The sequence below is a fragment of the Mirounga angustirostris genome, unplaced genomic scaffold, assembly GCF_029215605.1.
Source record: "Mirounga angustirostris isolate CCGP_5_RB_7025 unplaced genomic scaffold, mMirAng1.0.hap1 SCAF_10, whole genome shotgun sequence".
Lineage (NCBI taxonomy): Eukaryota > Metazoa > Chordata > Mammalia > Carnivora > Phocidae > Mirounga > Mirounga angustirostris.
This window is the reverse complement of record NW_026991718.1, coordinates 75,427,369-75,446,055: the sequence shown is the minus strand read 5'-3', so window position 1 is coordinate 75,446,055 and position 18,687 is coordinate 75,427,369. Positions and strand designations below refer to the sequence as shown.

Sequence of the window (18,687 nt, the reverse complement as noted above, 5' to 3'; positions counted from 1 at the left end):
TCTCACTTCTGATCAAAAAAACACTTATTGCCTGCTTACTATGTGCTGGGTGCTAAATAAAATAAGAACACCTTAAGGAGTTTCTAGTCTAGTTTGAGAGTGAGAAATGAGTGACCAGGTAATTCCAATACAGTGGTGTAAATGATAATCTGAGTCTTCAAGGGGAAGGGAGGGGAGAATGTATTGGAGCCACTGAAGGCAGAGCAAAGGTCCAAAGGCATGAATCAGAATGGACCACGTGGGGAACGACAGGCAGTCTGATATCACTACAGCATGGAGTTCAAGGCGGGGAACAGCAAGAGACAAGGCTAGAGAAGTATTGTGGACAAGACATTCAGAACCTCCTAGGCCATGCAAAGGAGCCTGGACATTCTTCTGGAGGCAAGGGAATGCCACTGGGGGGTTATTTCAAGCAACAAGGTCAGGCAGTAGTCTAGGAGAGAAATGATGAGGGAAGGAAGGGATAGGGAGGAGAAGATGGATTTGAGAAGTCAGTGAGGGAGTAAAATGGGCACTACTGGGTGACTACCTGGGGGAAGATTCTTCGGTACCTCCCAGAACCCCGATGCTCCATACAACACATTCATCATCCAACAGTTGTGTAAACCTCAATGTGATAAGCATGCCATAAACGCCTGCAATCAGATACTTACTGAAACTGTGGACTGGGCCAGTGTGGAGGGCAGAGGGCATCGGTGAGTGTTAGAAGCGGCTCCCTGCCCCGTCCCCCGCCTACTCCAAACTCTCACCAATTCATTACTAGTTATAAATCCTCCTAACTTGACCATCCTGTGCACGGAATTTCATCTACAAGAACATCGGGATAGACTTCATCAGAGGCCTGGCTGAAATTTAGGTATCTCTTAACTTGGTGAACACTACTGACTTCTAGAAAACTATCATAAACCTAATAGAAGTGTAAAAGATTATGGTAATAAAAAAACACTTACTTGAAATTGCAAAATCTCATAGGCTTGCAATAATTCAGCAATTAAAAACATAGAGTGTTCACGTTACACATCAAATTGTTAAAAAAGAAGTTTGCCCCAAGAGGCAAGGTGGGGGCTCAAGCTCCAATATGACTGGGCCCCCTGGAGGACACCATCCACCATCTGCCAACTATGGTTGCAGACACACTTCTGCTCTTAACTCAGAGTCTGCGGAAGTCCAAGTTCAAGTAGGAGGGCAGCCATCTTTATAAAGCGGCAAGGAAGCCCCAGGTAGTTGGGATCCTCAACCTCTGTGTCACCATCTCTATTTTCAATGCCTAAAAACCTATCCCAGTACAATTTAGTAATGACACCACCACACCATGTGGTCTCCAGGTACCACTTCCCTACCCTTCCCACCTACTGCTGCCTCAGGACAACACTGTCTTAAAATTTTCATTTGTTTGGCAAGGAGTCAGAAACATGGCTCAGATTCTGCTCTTTAGAACGTAATTAAAAACAGGAAGAACTGTCTAGGCCATTCTGGATAATTTTCAGAGGAATAATATCTGAACGAGAGATATTCCAGGCAGAGTGCATTGTTCATTGGACTCAAGAGCCAGGCACACAGACCCATTTTCTTCCTCTAGGGCCTTGAGGAAGGATGAAATCATCAAGAACCCAGGGCCTGAAGGCACTGGCCCAAAGACAGGGAAGATGGGGGACAGGCTTAGGAAGGGCTCCTTTGGGACTTCTTAGCCTACACTGCCTGTGGAGTTCAGTGCAATGTCATAAGCATTCACTGAGCATATATTAGGTACTTTGGGAGAAGGAGATTCAGAGTTGGGAAAGAAAAATTACTTGCTATCAAAAGCTTTACAACTAAGCTTTTTGGGAGGATAAAGACAGCTACAAAAAGTACAAAATGCTTAGTGCCCTAAAATTGTCAGTGAGAAAAGCTAGATTTATGTGCCATACACTACAGAATGTTATATACCCATTGTTCAATGCTAGGAATAATTACTTTTAGAATTGACACTTGAGTACTATTCTAAGCACCTCAACAAGTATTAACTCATTTGAAGAAGTAGGTGCTAGTATTATTTCCATTTTACAGATGAGGAAACAGAGAGGTTAAGTTACTTGCCCAAGGTTGCCTGGGACGGGAGGTAAAGAGAATACACGAGCCATAAGAAAGACCAAAATAAATGTGATGGGCACTTATTTTCTATGGGAAAAGACAAAATAAAAGCTTTCAGGAGGGAATAAAATTTAAGATGGGCCCTGCAGGCTGCCCAGTGGTGCCTGACTGGGGGAGGAAAGGGCAAATGCTCTAGGGGAAATTAAGAGACAAAGAGTGGGGTGCCTGGGTGGCTCAGGGGGTTAAGCGCCTGCCTTCAGCTCAGGTCATGATCTCAGGGTCCTGGGATCGAGCCCCGCTTCTGTCTCTCTCCCCTGCTCGAGCTCTCTCTTGCTCAAATAAATAAATAAGTAAAATCTTAAAAAAAAAAAAAAAAAGAGAGAGCAAGACAAAGAGTGACCTGTGACTAGGTTTGCTGAATTAATGTGTCAGCAGGGGAGCTGTGAGGTCAGGGCTACAAGCTAGGAAATAACCGAATGACATTCATTTAGACACTTTCTCCTAGCTGCTTAGGAATCAAACAAACAAGCGAACAAAAAACAAAAACAAAAACTTTGTTGTGCACTCAGACCCAAAGAGATGACCTAAAGCAGAGTTTCTTCAACTGGAGAACTGGAGTGAGCCTCAGAATCACCTGGAGGGCTTGCTAACCCATAGACCGCTGCCCGGGCCTCACCCTCCAAGTGTCTGATTCGGGAGGTCTGCGGAGGAGGCTGAGTTTGCAGTTCTAATAGGCTCCCAGGTGATGCTGCTGCTGCTGCTGGGCCAGGTGCTTGAAAACCACTGCCCTCAAGTGATGCTTCGTAACCAGAGCTTATTAAAACCACACGTACCTGAATCCCACGCTTGCATACTCGGAGTCCGTTGGCTTGAGGTGGGCACAGACACCTGGAGTCTTAAGAAGCCAACGGCTAATTCTGCTCTGTACCCCAGCTGAGAACCATGCTCCTAAGACTCGACCATGTTCATAGGGGCCTGTTGGGCTTCTGGGTGGGGAGGTAGGGAGTTGCAGTCCCAAGCAGAGCACAGCTGATTCCAGCCCAGTGGTTTGCTAGAGTGAAGGACTAGAAAATTCCCCTACACCCCTTTTCTCTTACAAATAAAAACATCAAAGGAGGGAAAACCACCAAGAATTCAGAAGAATGACTAAGCACTAGAATAAAGGCCCCTGGCAGGCAGGCAGGCAGGCCTCAACGCCAGCTCACTAGGTGCAGGCTCTGTTCTCGGTCTAGGATTTTGCAGTGAAACAGACCAGGCTCTGTTCTCATGGCGTTCCCATGTAGGTGGGGACCTCAGACCACCCCCTGTGCCTACAGTGAGGAGTTCTTGAGCTGGAACCGGAGGCTGGAGTTAGAGCTAACAATACTGTCACATAAGCAGCTGCAGTGACTAGAGCTCTAGAAGAACCACCATGGCAGGGGACACTTGACTGCGTGTGTGGGATGAGCGTGGTTATAAAGGACTGGGTGATTCTGGGGTGACTCTCCCAGGCTTGGCTGCCACTGCTTTACCAGCTCTGCACCCCACAGCTGGTAGACAGAGTTCACCAAGTGGTTTCACAGCCAGGACTTCTTCCTGGCCAAGCACCGTTTTGTGTCCTGACCTACCAAATGCATTTTCCAAAGTCTAGATCAACATGGGGTGTTTCTTTCCATTTCCCTCAGTAACTGTTGTCCACAGCCCGCAAAAAACTCAGTTCTTCGATGGGATTCCCCAGTCTGAGGTTTAGCCCCTCTCTTCTTTGGAAGATAACATTTCTATTTGCAATTTCCATTTTGATTGCTTTGGGTTTCTTCTTTCCAATCTTTCTTAGAAAGCCAAGGGTTCCAATGAAAAGAATCAAGTCCCTCCTTTAATGGCCCCATCTTATTTTTCAGAAATTAGACGATTTTTGCAAACTTATTGATTGGGAGTTTCTTCCAGTCGTCCTTGTATGGCAAGTCTTTGGACTTTCTCATCAGTGTGGTCATTTTAGTCACCCAAGTATGTATGACTGATTTTAAATATTAAATTTGATTTCATTTTTGAAATTAACTTTTTGTTTCTTTAGAGCAAGCATGTTTCTAGCCTTCAAAGGAACGGCTTAATGGCTGGATTCACTCGGAAGGACAATACCTCCTGCTGTGTTAAGTCCTCATTCAATGGAGAAATAATTCCCAAGTCTGGAATCCAAGGACCAAGAAAATGTCAAAAGCATTGTGACAATTCTCTCTCTCTCATGAATAAATAAATAAAAAAGAAAGAAAAGGGCGCCTGGGTGGCTCAGTCGTTAAGCCTCTGCCTTCGGCTCAGGTCATGATCCTGGGGTCCTGGGATCGAGTCCCGCATCGGGCTCCCTGCTCCACGGGAAGTCTGCTTCTCCTTCTGCCTCTGCCATTCTCCCTCTCTCTCTGTCTCTCATGAATAAATAAATAAAATCTTTTTTTAAAAAAAAGCATTGTGACAGACTGGTACACGTTGCCAACTTTTTATCTTGTCAAGGAAAGATGTTAAAAACCCACCATCAGTTACCATTTTCATGCAAGAAAAGCTATCTTAACACCAAAAAAGGTAGTAAATCCATAGTGTCATCCTAAAAGGGTAGTTCTTTAAAGACATCCAGCGTTAAGAAAAATCTGCCATAGTGTCCTTTGGTTATAGTCTGATTGTGAAAGCGTTGCCAGGGACCGGCAGAAGGGAACTACAGTTTTGGGGAAGCTGGTAACAGTTTCCTGAGTGTGATCTGTTTGGACAGCATGACTACCCTGAACAGAGGTCTCCTACGGAGGAAGTGCAGGGACTCCATCGAGTCCCTCGGGGCAGCGAGCAGAGTGCCTCTGGTAATCTCAGATATGTTATTTTAGCAGTTCTTGGTCCTTTGGCAAGTTGCAGATTTCAGTGTTGTGTCTGCAACCTGAAGGGTGATTGCTAAAGTAACTGAATTTCAAAGCTGCCACTCCCTAACCAACCAAGGTAGGGTGTGAACATCAAGCCAGCTGCTGAAAAAGGATTTAAAAGCAGCACGTATTTTGAGCAGGGACAGCGTCCTATGTCACAATCCTGTTTTATTATTTAGGGAAGTCTGTCTTCTCCCCAGAGGAGGAACATAGCCCCGAAAGGCAGGCCTGTGGGTCATTCATCTTTGATTTTCTGAGCTACTCATATAGATTGGTTAAAACTTCTCAAAAAAGAAAAATCAACATAATCTTAAAAGATGCATGTTAATCTAAATGCCTTAATAAGGGCATTCTGGGAGAAAACGTGGGATGATATCATTGCCACATAATTATGGATACAGTGGTGTTTCACCATAAGAGCATTTAATTTAGGTGAATTTAACTCGAAGTACTCAGCAGAGAGAGAGAGAGATCGGAAAATAACAATTAGAAGAGGTTAGTTTCACCTGGCACCCTCGTCCCTGAGCGTATTTCCAGAAGGGCAGGTCCTGATTCAGTAGGTCTGCGGCAGGTGTGCTGCCATGTAGGAACTCCATTAAAAAACCACCCGAGCTCCTCTGAGCTCGTCTGTGCTCCTCGTGGTGTAAACACCTTGCCGTGTGGAATGTGTGCGACTTCTAGCGTTTGGCGGTGTTTGTTCCTGTACACCACGGCCCCTAATCATTAAGTCACCCCCTTCATCTAGTGTTCAGCCAAAAGCTCCTGGCCTTTACCATTAAGTCATGAATCTAGATAGCCTGATTTTGTGCTGAACTGGCCAAAGTAAAACGGGCAAGAGAGAGTAAGTGTGTGGGCCCAAAGACAGCATTTCCTTTACTCCGCAGTGATGGCTACAGGGGAAGCCAAAGCCCCAGTCATCACCATGAAGTTGTTCTACTTCTAAGTAGCAATGGGCACCCATGAGGAGGGAAGGATCCTTCCCAGGATTGAAAAGGCCAGCCAAACAGAAAAAAATAGTTTCCCTGCTATGGAATAAGTCACTTAACTGGGATACTACTGTGTAAATGGCAATGAGATCGCTCGTGCTCACTTGCCATGAGAATCAGCCTGAGTTTCTCCATTCTGCCCGACCTTGCACATGCTCCCTCTGCCTCAACTGAATGAGTGAATGAATGAATGAATGAATGGCTGCATTTCTCTTTCACATATTGAAAAGGCTCTGAACTGTCTGACACCAGTAGGTCAAGAAAAGTTCCGGAACCTCTACCCTCCTTAAAGAAGTAGGGGGTGAGAAAATATAAAGCAGATTTCACCTTTAATGCAGAGCAAGGTGGCCAATTTTTTCTATTTCAAAGAAGTGTAGCTCTGGTCCAAGAGATCTGTAATCAGATCCAACAAAAGTTCTTACCTCAAACAGTTGATAAACTGGTTCTAAAAATAATCACGGATGATAATTTGTTCGCTCTGTGAATGTTAATGTCCTGTTACGCAATTTGTCATTAAAAAAATATATTTGGGAAGCAAAGGAAACCATAGGAACTTCAACAATAACAACAACAACAAGTCAACTGATTTAATAAATGTTGGCTTCTCCTTATCGAAGGGAAATTCCATTCTTCTATTTAATCCTCGGTCCCTCCCAATACACTGTAATCCTGACCCTAGGGGCCCCTCCAACAACAAACATGTAGGATGACCGGGCGGAAGGATCTGGAGACTGTCTCGAGAAGCACGCTGAACTGGTGCTGGCTGCTTATTTCCTGCCTCGTTTCCAGGGTTCTGAACCCCTTTGTGCCCTGCTGACACAGGTGTGGACCCGACACACATCCCTTTGAAAATATTCCCTCCTTCCCTTGCCCCCAGCATATTCTCAAAGGCATGTGTTTTTCAAGGACAGAATTCCTTATCCGCTGCTGGGGAAGGACGATGAGCTTCTGAAGACCATCTGAAAACTATCTTGTCACCCCGAGAAATAACATAATCCCTGGGCTTGGGAGCCTGCTCTGGTTGGGAGCTCCGAAAGGATTTGGGCCGCCTGAACATGAGCTCATCAGGCGCCGGGTGGGACCAACTTTTACTTCTGGACTCCACCCACCATCCCATCCCGCTTCTGCCCAACACAGGGGGGACGTCAGGAAATGCTTGTGGATAAACACATGAAAACCCAAAGGCACAAACAGAAAATTACTTCTAAGCAAACACTGTTGCTGGTTCTTTGTCAGGGAGAGGCTACTTGGGACAAGACTGGGAAATCAGGAATTTCCCTAGCACCGCACTGTAGACATCCCTGTTTAGATTTGCCTTCCACCCCCCACCCCACCCCCCAAAAGCCCTAAGGCGATGAGATACAGAGTGAAACCAACTTGAGAGGAGGTAGCTGGCTGGGAGGGTTCCTTTAAATAACTGGTGCTTAGCTCTGTCACGTCTCCTGTGATAAGGGAGAAGCGAGGAGCACCCACCTCTGTCCCCTGCCTGCACTGCAGGTTACAGTTCCGGGAGAAACTGACTGTAAGGCTGCAGAAGTTTCTGGCACTGCTGGACTGCACACTTGACACCTGTAGGAATGATGTTGTGAGGTGCAGTTTGCAGCTGGCCAACCCCACAGAGTCTGGAGAATGCTATTTCTTGTGAAATCCAGCCCCAACGTGGAGGGAGGAGTTAAGTACCTTCTGCCGGGTGAGCACTGCTCGGGAGCCTGGAAGTAAGTGTACCTGTCTGTGGGACCAGCAGGAGCTCTTGTCTCCTGCTCTGGATGAGATGACCCCTCACTTCTTTGTTTTTGCTACAGCTGCTTTTCTTCCAGCGGTGGATTTTTCCTATCTTGGAATGTGACTTTCAAATTTCATTTTTTTTTTTAAAGATTTTATTGGTTTATTTGAGAGAAAAAGTCCAACACTTTAAAGGAATAAATAAATCCAATGCTCAACAACATGTCTGGCACCTAATAATAAGCATGCAAAAAAGGGGGGGAAATATGACCCTTTAATAAAAAGACCCCCAAATTACAATAATAATGGAAGTAGAGACAAGGCTATGATAACGGCTACGATAAGCATGCTGGCATTTGGTCAAGAATCCAAAGGAAAATGGAACATGATGAAGAGAAATATGAAAGATACTAAAGGGACACAAACTTTACAGAGATGAACAAGATAACACCTGAAATAAAAAAAACACGATGGGATTAGCAGATTGGACACTGCAAAAGATTAGTGAATTCAGAGACATAAATTAGAAGCTATCAAAAATGAAACACAGAAAAAAACCCCCAGAACATCAGTGATGTGTGGGACAACTTCCAGTGACCTAATATACATATAGTGGAATTCCCAGAAAGAGAGGAAAAAGGGAAAGGGCTGGAAAAAGTATTTGAGGGGCGCCTGGGTGGCTCAGTTTGTTGGGCGGCTGCCTTCGGCTTGGGTCATGATCCCAGGGTCCTGGGATCGAGCCCTGCATGGCCCTGCATTGGGCTCCCTGCTCCGCGGGAAGCGGCTTCTCTCTCTCCCACTCCCCCTGCTTGTGTTCCCTCTCTCGCTGTCTCTCTCTCTCTGTCAATTAAATAAATAAATAAAATCTTTTAAAAAAAGTATTTGAAGAAATATTGGGGCTGGAATAATTGGTTATTTGTATGCAAAAAATTAAAAAGAGAACTTCAACCTTAGGAGATTACATGAAAATTAGCTTGACGTCAATCAAAGATATAAACGTAAAATCTTAAATATAAAATTGTAGAAGAAAACATGAGTGAACATCTTTGTGACCCTGGGATAGGCAAAGGCTTCTTTACTAGGGCACAAAAAGCATAAAACAAAGAAATTGGACTTCATCAAAATTAAAAATGTTTGCTCTTCAAAAGACATTGTTAAGAAAATGAAAAGATAAACAATAGGTAGAAAATATCTGCAAAGTATTTCTTTGTATAAAGGACTTATATCCAGAATAAAGAACTTTCAATAGTAAGACTCAACAATAAAATAAACACCTCTATTTTTTTTTAAAGATTTTATTTATTTATTTGAGAGAGACAGAGAGAGCACGCGAGCGGCAGGGAGGGGCAGAGGGAGAGAGAGAGGGAGAAGCAGGCTTCCAGCTGAGCAGGGAGCCTGATATGGGGCTCGATCCCAGGACCCTGTGATCATGACGTGAGCCAAAGGCAGATGCTTAACTGACTGAGCCACCCAGGTGCCCCAACAACTCAATTTAAAAAAGAAATGTGACAGAGATTTGAATAGACACTTTACCAAAAATATATCAGATGTTCAAAATAACTCGTCATTGCAAACTAAAATTACAATGAGATACCCTACACTCACTCAAATAGCTACTAGAGGGACAATAACAAGTCTAGGTGAGGATAATAGAACAACTAGACCTCTCATACAGAGCTGGTGGGGATGCAAAGTGGTAAGCCCCTTTGGAAAATAAGTTTGGCAGTTTCTTGTAATCCTTATCATATGACCCAGTGGTCACTTTACTAAGTTTTACTTAAGGGAAATAAAAACATGACCACATGAATGCTCAGAGCCATATTATTCACAATCTCCAAGAAGTAGAAATGCCCAAATGTATTTCAACTGATGAGTTAATATAAACAAACCATGCATATAATGGAACACTACTCAGCAATAAAAATTAATGGGTCACATCGTATTAATAAAGGTAAAAAAAATCACATGATCATCTCAATAGATATAGAAAAAGAATATGACAAAATCCAACACCCTTTCACAGTAAAAACACTCAACAAACTAGAAATAAGGGAACTTCTTCGACCTGATAAAGTATATCTATGAAAAACCCACAGCTGACAACATGCTCGATTGTGAAGGATGGAAAACTCTCTCCCCCCAAGATCAAGAAAAAGACAAGAATGTCTGCTCTTGCCATTTTTATTTAACATTCTACAGGAGGTTCTAGCTAGAGTAATTAGACAATTAGAAAAATAAATAAAAGGCAGCCAGACTGGAAAGGAAGAAGTACAAACTATGTTGCACATAACATGATCTCGTTTATAGAAAATCCCAAGGAATCCACAAAAAACCCCTAATAAATGACTTCAGTAAGGTTGTAGGATAGAAGATTAATATACAAATATCAATTGTACTTCTATACAGTAGCAACAAACCATCCAAAATTGAAATTAAGAAAATAATTTCATTTACAACAGCATCAGAAAGAATAAAATAGGAATAAATTATTTAACAAAAGATGTTCATGATGTGTATACACTGAAAACTACAAAACATCACTGAAAGAAGATCTAAATAAATGGAAGGACATCCTGTGTTCTGATCTGAATTCCTGAAGACATAATATTGTTATAATGACAATACTCCTCAAATTGACCTACAGATTTAACACTATACCTATCAAGATCCTAGCTGGTTTTTCTTTCCTTTTTGCAGAAGTTGACAAACTGTTCCTAAGATTTGTATGACAATGTAAGCGACCCAGCCAAAACAATCTCGAAACAGAACAAAGTTGGAGGGTTTACACCCTAATTTCAAAAGTTACTAGAAAGCAGTGAGAGTCAAGACAGTATGGTTCTGGCATAAGGACAGACATATAGGTCAATGGAATAGAATTGAGAGTCCAGAAATAAATCCATATATTTATGGTCAATTGACATTTGACCAGGGTACTAAGACAATTCAATGAGGAAAGGATAGTAAGTCTTTTCAACAAATAGTGCTGGGATAAATGCATAGCCACATGCAAAAGGATGAGGTTGGTTCTGTACCTCACACCAATTACAAAAATTCACTCAAAATGGATCAGAAACTGGGGCACCTGGGTGGTAGAGTCAGTTGAGTGTCCAACACTTGATTTTGGCCCAGGTCGTGAGATTAAGCCCCGCATCAGGCTCTGTGCTCAACACGGAGTCTGCTTGAGACTCTCTCTCTCTCTCCCTCTGGCCCTCCCCACCGCTCACTCACTCACTCTGTCTCTAAAATAAATAAATCTGAGAAAAAATGGATCAGAAACCTAAATGTGAAGAGGTAAAACTATAAAAGTCTTTAAAAGAAAACATGCGTACAAATCTTCATGACCTTGGATTAGGCAATGGTTTCTTAGATTTGATGTCAAAAGCATAAGCAACAAAAGAAAAATAGATAAACTGGATGTCATCAAACCTAAAAACTTCTGTACATCAAAGGACGTTATCAAGAAGGTGAAAAGACAACCCACAGAATGGGAGAAAATAGTTGTATATCATATATATCTGATAAGGGATTAATATCCAGAATATATAAAGAACTCTTATAACTCAAGAATAAAAAGACAAATAACCCAATTTAAAAATGGGCAAAGGATCTGAACAGACAATTCCCTAAAGATGGTATACAAAGGGCCAGTTAGCGGTAGAACAGATGTTTGACATCACTAGCCATAAGGGAAATGCAAATCAAAAAGCACAATGCAATATTGCTTCATGCCTACCAAGATGGCAATAATAAAAAAAGACGGACAATAACAAGTGCTGTCAAGGATGTGGAGAAACTGGAGCCCTCATACACTGCTGGCAGGAATGTAAAATGATGTAGTCTCTTTGGAAACAGTTTGCCAATTCCTCAAAAAGTTCAACTTAGGGTTGGCATATGCCCAACAATTCTACTTCTAGGTCAATACCCAAGGGAACTCAAAACATACATCCCCACAAACACTTGTCCATGAATCCTTATAATAGTATTATTCATAACAGCCAAAAAGTAGAAACAACCCAAATGACCATCAACTGATGAATAAGCAATATGTGGTATACTGATCCAGTGGAATATTATTCTGCCATAAAAAAGAATAGTGTTGATTCATGATACAACATGGATGAACCTTGAAAACACTGTTAAGTGAAAGAAGCCAGACAGAAAAGGCCACATGTTGTATGATTCCATTTATTTGAGATATCTAAAATAAGCTTTCAAAAACAGCTTGCTTAACTAATTTACTTGACATAGGTAACTAGTTTCAGATTATCTGTGATGAGGGCTGCTGGAGTGGGGCAAGACAAGAACACAGAGGAAAAACCGAAATCACAGCTGTTCTGAGGTTGCTCATATGAACAGTACTGTACTCCTGAAGTGGAAATGTAGGTAAGACAGTTTCATGACATGGTTCCATGACAGATCCAGACGCTCAGCCCAACTCACACTACTAGAGGTTCTTAATTTTGGTCACAGAAATAGGCAGCGGACCAGGAGCCAAGGAAGCTTGACTGTTTCACCAACCAGCTGTGTGACTTTGGGCAAGTCACTTAATTGCTATCGTTTCCATTCTACCTACTGATTAAATGGTCTCTAAACTCTAAAATTCTAAGAACTGTGGGCCTATGTCCTCAGCACCAGGCTTGGAATTAACGAGAGGTAACCACCACATGAACCTAGCAATCTAATAACACATCCTGTATTATTCTGACTTCCGAAAGGCAGCTAGAATCATCTGCTTATTTTAGGAGCTCGCTGTTCCCTGGGAAAGATACTTTTGGCAAAAGCCAACTGTTCAGATGACAGTCTCAGTGTTTTGGAGAAAAGCAACTAATTTATTGACAACAAAGCCTGTTTTTTTTTCCTTGAAATTTCATAGCTGCAGGCCCAGAAATAAAAAGTCCCCAGAAGACTCTAAAAATATGTTCTCGATTCCCTTTTATCTCCCACCCAGAGCTGAGAGAATAGCACCAACTGTGTCATATTAAACACATCTGCATCCAACACCGATAGAATACATGACCAAGAGAACAGATAAGAATTGTTTTCAATTTGTTCAGATGGGATTGGTTAAATTTAACCTAATTAGACCAAATAATCAAAGCAGGTGTTTGTAAGTTGCCAGTGTTTTCATTCTCTGTAATTGGCTATATTTCCCAGGAACTTAGGTAAAGGAAGTTAGTATGTCATAAAAATCGCTGACCTTATATTTATTCATATCACACATATATTATTCATGCTCAAGGCCGTACAAATGCAAGGCATTGTTGGATACTTGTCACAGGTTTTACCATTTAAACCACCATCATCATCCATCTGAGCTGGACTTTGGGAGCGCTTACATTACCTAACTTCCATTATATAAATACAAGTGGTAATAAATGAGAGCCTGTCTTCTAATCTTAAACTGATCTACAGAGCGCACTGACTTGGCATTCAGACTATTTAGGGATTCTGACTTCACACTCTCAAGCTGGTCACTTTTAAGGCATTGAGAAGAAAAATAATAACAATAATAAAAGTTACATTCCAGTAAAACAAAATGTTTATTGCACTTGGCAGAATGATGAGATCTGAGCTATAAATCCCAACTAACAAAGAAACCACAAAACGCAGCCGCCAGCAGCCTGGTACTGGGAAGTGTTTCATGCGGTGGCCGTGGGTCCACTTGCAAAGAGAGAAACGGCAGGTGGCTGCCTGGGAGCGGTCAAGCTCTCTCTTTCTAGTAACTGCTTCTGTCCCAGGCACACCCTCATGGTATTCCACATACTGCCGGCACGGGAGACAGAAATGCGGGCAAGAAAGTGCCCATGTGAGCATGTGATCCAGAAGCTCCTATGAAGGGGATCCCTCTCTGAGGCCTGGGGGTTCTACAGAAGAGGATGAGGATTGGGAGGTTGGAACAACCAAGAGGGTTCTAGGGCACCCTCCCCGAGGTAATGGTGTTCCTGATTCTGGCCCTGATTGTGCTGTGGAGCCATGGCATGGGTTAAGTGCCCCGAGAGGTCAGGCTCTGCCCTCCTGCTATGCACGTTGACACTTGGCCAGTTGTCTCTTAGCGTTGGGTTTCCTCAAGTCTGACATGAGGAAACACTAGTGCCTCCCTCACTGATGCCTGCAAGATGCTTGGCACAATGCTTGGCCCAGAGTTAGGTGCTCAGGAATGGTTGGTCATAGTTATTATGATCCCCACAAGGAAGAAGGTATTGAAAATGTTCCCTGAGGATGAGAGTATGCTGGGCATCCTATATACATTTCAGGGGCAGGGAAACAGCCTTTCGAGATCACTTATATGCGGCCGAGTGGTGTGGAGAGTGTCCAAGCTGAGAGGACAAATGGGAGGTGGGTTTCCAATGACAGCGAAAGCTCTCAGTCTCTGCATCCCTGCCTAGGCCTGCAAGGCAGCCCCGGAGTGCTTGTGCAATCAGGCTTCATCTTCCTCATCCCCCGACTCCACCCGGAGACTATAATTTTCTTTCTAGCAGGAAACTGATGTATATGAATGATGACAGCTGGATTCAGAAGAGGAAAAAGAATACAAGGGACAGAGAGTCCTGTGGGTTTAAATCACTTTGGAACTCAAAACAAAACCCCCAGATCTGGAATTTTTAAAACCTAGTTAATGGCTGAGGAAACCTCAAAGGGTGGGGAAGCACTAAGATAAAAGTCTGAATCACACAAAACACATCATTATCTTAAGCTTTTCTAATCGTCTTCCCTGCCTTTCCCCTTCACTGTTTTTCTCCTTGTTTATGCCCCCAGCCCCTCAACCTGGTTCTGAGACAGTTTAGAGGTGGAAATAGCCTTCCAAGGTCACATACAGAACAGTGAGAGGAGAGGGACAGATCCTCCTCCAACCAAAAATGTGTCCTGAGATGGATACTACTTCATTTCTTTTGGAATAATTAATCGCCTTCAAGAGTCATAGTTAGGTACATTTACTGTTGAAATACAAATACGTACTCTCATATGAATAAAGCAGAATTATGGTGTTTAAGATCTGTACAATGGAAATAAGAGGAGGAATTCCCCCATGATGGCACCATTCGAAGACAGCTATTTTTAGCACTCTGCGGCCTTTACCTTCAGTCTGGTTCTCTGTTCCCCACTCCCACCTCCCAGACCCCCAGTGCTGATGATCACAATGTCTGTACAAATCCCCCTGACAATCCACGAATGGATTTTCAGTTACATTCTTTTTTGGCGACAATAGGAACTTAGTTCATAAGGTTCTAAGCATTCTAGGAGGATGAGGGCATGAAATGTCACCTTGTCTTAAAAACCACCTGGTGTGACTCTCTGTCTTATATCCTTCAATAATCTCCTTTGTCTACAAAATCAACTACAAGCTCTTCAGATTGGCCTATGAGGTTCTTCATGATTGAGTTCCTGCCTCTTCCTGCCTCCAGTCCACAGGACTGGAAGTCCTGTGACTTCCAGTCACACCTGCCTGGTCTTGAACCCAACACTCTGGTCACTGCCCTGTGCTTTGAAGGCTGTGCTGACTTGTGCCTCTGTGGCTCTGGCCATGCTCCGCCCTCTATCTATAATGCCCACCTTCACCTTGCCCATGTGGTGAATCTCTACTCACCCTCAAAACTCTGTTCAACCACCTTCTTCTCTATGAAGCCTTCCTGTCTTCCCAAGTAGAAATGACCTTCCAGTCTTTGGTGCCTCCAATGTATCCCATAAACATTTCCTTTACAGCACCTGTAATCTCTTACTGCCCCTACTTGTAAGCCCAAAACCCATGTATGTGTCTCTAGCTATAGGTGCTCAACGTGTCTGATGTTAGCATGTCACTTCTGATGAATGAAAAAATACATGAACAACAAAAATGATCCTTTTTTGGACTCAAAGGGGCAGGAGCAGCCTTAATCAAGTGGATTTCCTGACATTCTACGACGGCTATGCCATCTTTCAGTATTTTCCCAGGAAAGCAGACATTTCTTCTTTCCTGAAGATGTTTAAAGTAAGAGGAGAGCTGTGAATGTAAGGGACTGCAGGGGACTAGACAGATGCATGGTTTCTAGGTAATGATAATGAGGATCATAATAATATTAACAGTAGCTAATATATCTTTTTTAAAGATTTATTTATTTATTTGAGAGGGCAAGAATGAGAGAGAGAGAGAGTACATGAGAGGGGGGAGGGTTAGAGGGAGAAGAAGGCTCCTTGCCGAGCAGGGAGCCTGATGCGGGACTCGATCCAGGGACTCCAGGATCATGACCTGAGCCGAAGGCAGTCGCTCAACCAACTGAGCCACCCAGGCGCCCCAAAAGTAGCTAATATTTATTGAGCACTTATTCTGTGTGATGCAAAGCACATTCCTTACATAGGAATTTACATAAATTCATCAACTTCCACTATAAGATGTAGATCCTGTCATCATCCCCAATTACAATTGAGAAAAATTATCTCCGAGAGGTTCAATGACTTGCCTAAGGTCACAAAGCTAAAAGGCAGATATACTCCCTACTCAGAGCTTTGTGAGCTAATAATGGAGGTAGATATGTACACATTTACAGACATGAAATGAACATGACAACACATGATATAAACATAACATTTGAATTCAGAAAATGAATTTACAACTGATTGATGCATGAATTTAAATAAGACTTTGTATCTTGATGACAACTGTTACCATTCTAAAAACTGAGGAAAACTGTGCATTTCAATCAGTTAATAACCAACTCATTTAACAAGGGCCTGCTATGTGCTTAGCTGAGGGATGAAGAATCTAAGGCATGATCCATTCTTTCAAGGTACTTGCAGGGTAACACTATAATGTCATGACATTATTTCGAAATCATATTGAAGTCTACATATCTAAGTAAGTGATCGCCTTGTTTGGTAACATATTTAGCTATTGCTCAGGCTGCCTTTGGAAATAATTTATGAAACACATAAGAATAGATTTCATTTCTTTAAGTTCACAGTTTATTTTTTTCTTAAACAGTGCCGTCCATCTTAATTGCCATCGTATTTGACATTTGGTTAGTTCTAAAAATCTAGTTCCATCCTCAAAGGAGGAAAATTTATTACCACTGTTTGTGTGGATGTATATTAAATGATTATATAACATTCATGCAGATAGATACACATATACACACACATCTGTGGCTTATGTGGGCAAACCCCAAAGGACTGGATAAAATCCTTACTTGTCTGATAGGGAGATAATATGAGCCACATATATAATTTTTTATTTTCCAGCAGCCACATTTTTTGAAGTAAAAAGAAATAGGTGAAATTAATTTTAATAATATATTTAATCTAATATATCAAAAATAGTATCATTCCAACATGCAATCAATATAAAAAGTGAACGAGAAATTTTACATTCTTTTTTTCATACTAACTCTTTGAAATTGGGTGTGTATTTTATTCATCCAAAGCATTCCCATTTGGATCGGCCCATCCTACGTGCTTAGGAGCCACATGTGGCTAGTGACTGCCACAATGGGCAATGCGGGATAAAATATTTCGAGCGATGGGTGTCATACTAGAATAAAGACAAGAGCACCCACCCCGTCACATCCTCCTCCTCAGAGTAATGACTTAGTAAGAGGAATGATGCATCAATGCAAGTACGATACAGCTGAGTAAAATAAACGACAGCTGTGATCACATTCAACTGGGGTACAAACTCTTCTATAACACAAGACTGGAGGAAAGAATGGCTCAAAAAGGCCAACGTCTTCATGGAGGAGCCCAAGCATCAGTAAAGGGCGGGTGGTTGGAGAATAGAGAATCCACCAAACATGGATTTTGCCCACAGCATTCAAGGGTTAATCCCTCCAGACAAGGAATAAAGGTTAAAATACATAAAATACGTTAAGAGAAACTTAGTTCAAATAAACTGATGATTACGGTCAACCACACAACTCCGAGAGGATCCCAAAGCCTGGACTTGTTAGTTGTGAGCAACTCTTTCAAGGCCAAAGTCCTTTGGCTACTAAGCAGAGAAGTACTGTCAAGATATACGGAATTTGGAACTGAAATACAAAAATAGAGGAAACCCAAACCAACTTACTTGGTAACATCTGATTTATAATCTCCGCACCCCAGTTAGCCCAAGTGTAAAATAAGGTGGCGCAACCCTGAGGTCCCTTACAGTGGGGGTGATCTATAATATATGGTGCAAACCTGGACACTTTCAAGGGTAAAGGGGAGGCACTATTAATAATTACGCTGGGACAAGAGGCATAAACTAGGACTGTTTTACAGCTATAAAACTATATGATCCTATTCTATTAAACGGATACAATAGCCGCCCCTCTGCAGGGCTATGGAGCTGATGAAAGTTCAGGCGTGTTCTTCTTACCTCTGCATGGCCACAGGGGCTTTGTGGGCTAATATACATTGATCCGGGTGAGGTGGTTTCGCACCTCCCCCTCAAAGCACTTCAAATTGGTTTGAATTTGGGAACAGGGTTCCATATGGACAGAGCTGGACTCTGACAGCCTGAATATATTTACTGAAGACAACAAATCATTGACAGACTAAATGTAACAGAGGAAAGGCCTGGCCTGCTTGTACTCAGAATGTGACTTTGTAATTGTAGCCTCCTTTAGACAGGCCTAATCAATTAGAAGAGGCTGATTTTAACCAGTTGCAGGCTCATTACCCTGCATTCCAGTTTGTGTTGATGAAAATCAGTTTCAGTCTGTGGCCTGGAGCTCATGTACAGCACTTCCTGCAGCCTCTTATATAAACACATAAAAAAACTTTTTTTTTTTTATTTTGGAGTTGCCCTTCTCCATTTTAAGAAAACCACTCTGTGAATCATGATTAAAATAGAACAACTGTATATGGATCTGGCGCCCCATACCAGGAAACATATATGACCAAGGAACACATCTCAAGTCAGAGGTTAAGGCAGTGAAGGGTGGATTTGGGACTGAGTCTCAGGTACCCAGACTCCAGGATCAAACGAACCCAGCTCAGTTAGCTCCACGGAATGGGGCAGAATGGACTCTCCGTTATTGAAACTGATGAATTTCAAAGAAAATGATGCATGGAAGAGGAAAAAA

The 18,687-nt window shown here is 42.4% G+C and overlaps 1 protein-coding gene across 11 annotated transcripts in view; it reads right to left on the bottom strand.

Moving 5' to 3' along the window:
* THADA (THADA armadillo repeat containing) overlaps positions 1-18,687 on the bottom strand; it is a 325,846-nt gene that overhangs the window by 60,252 nt on the left and 246,907 nt on the right. The window lies entirely within an intron of this gene.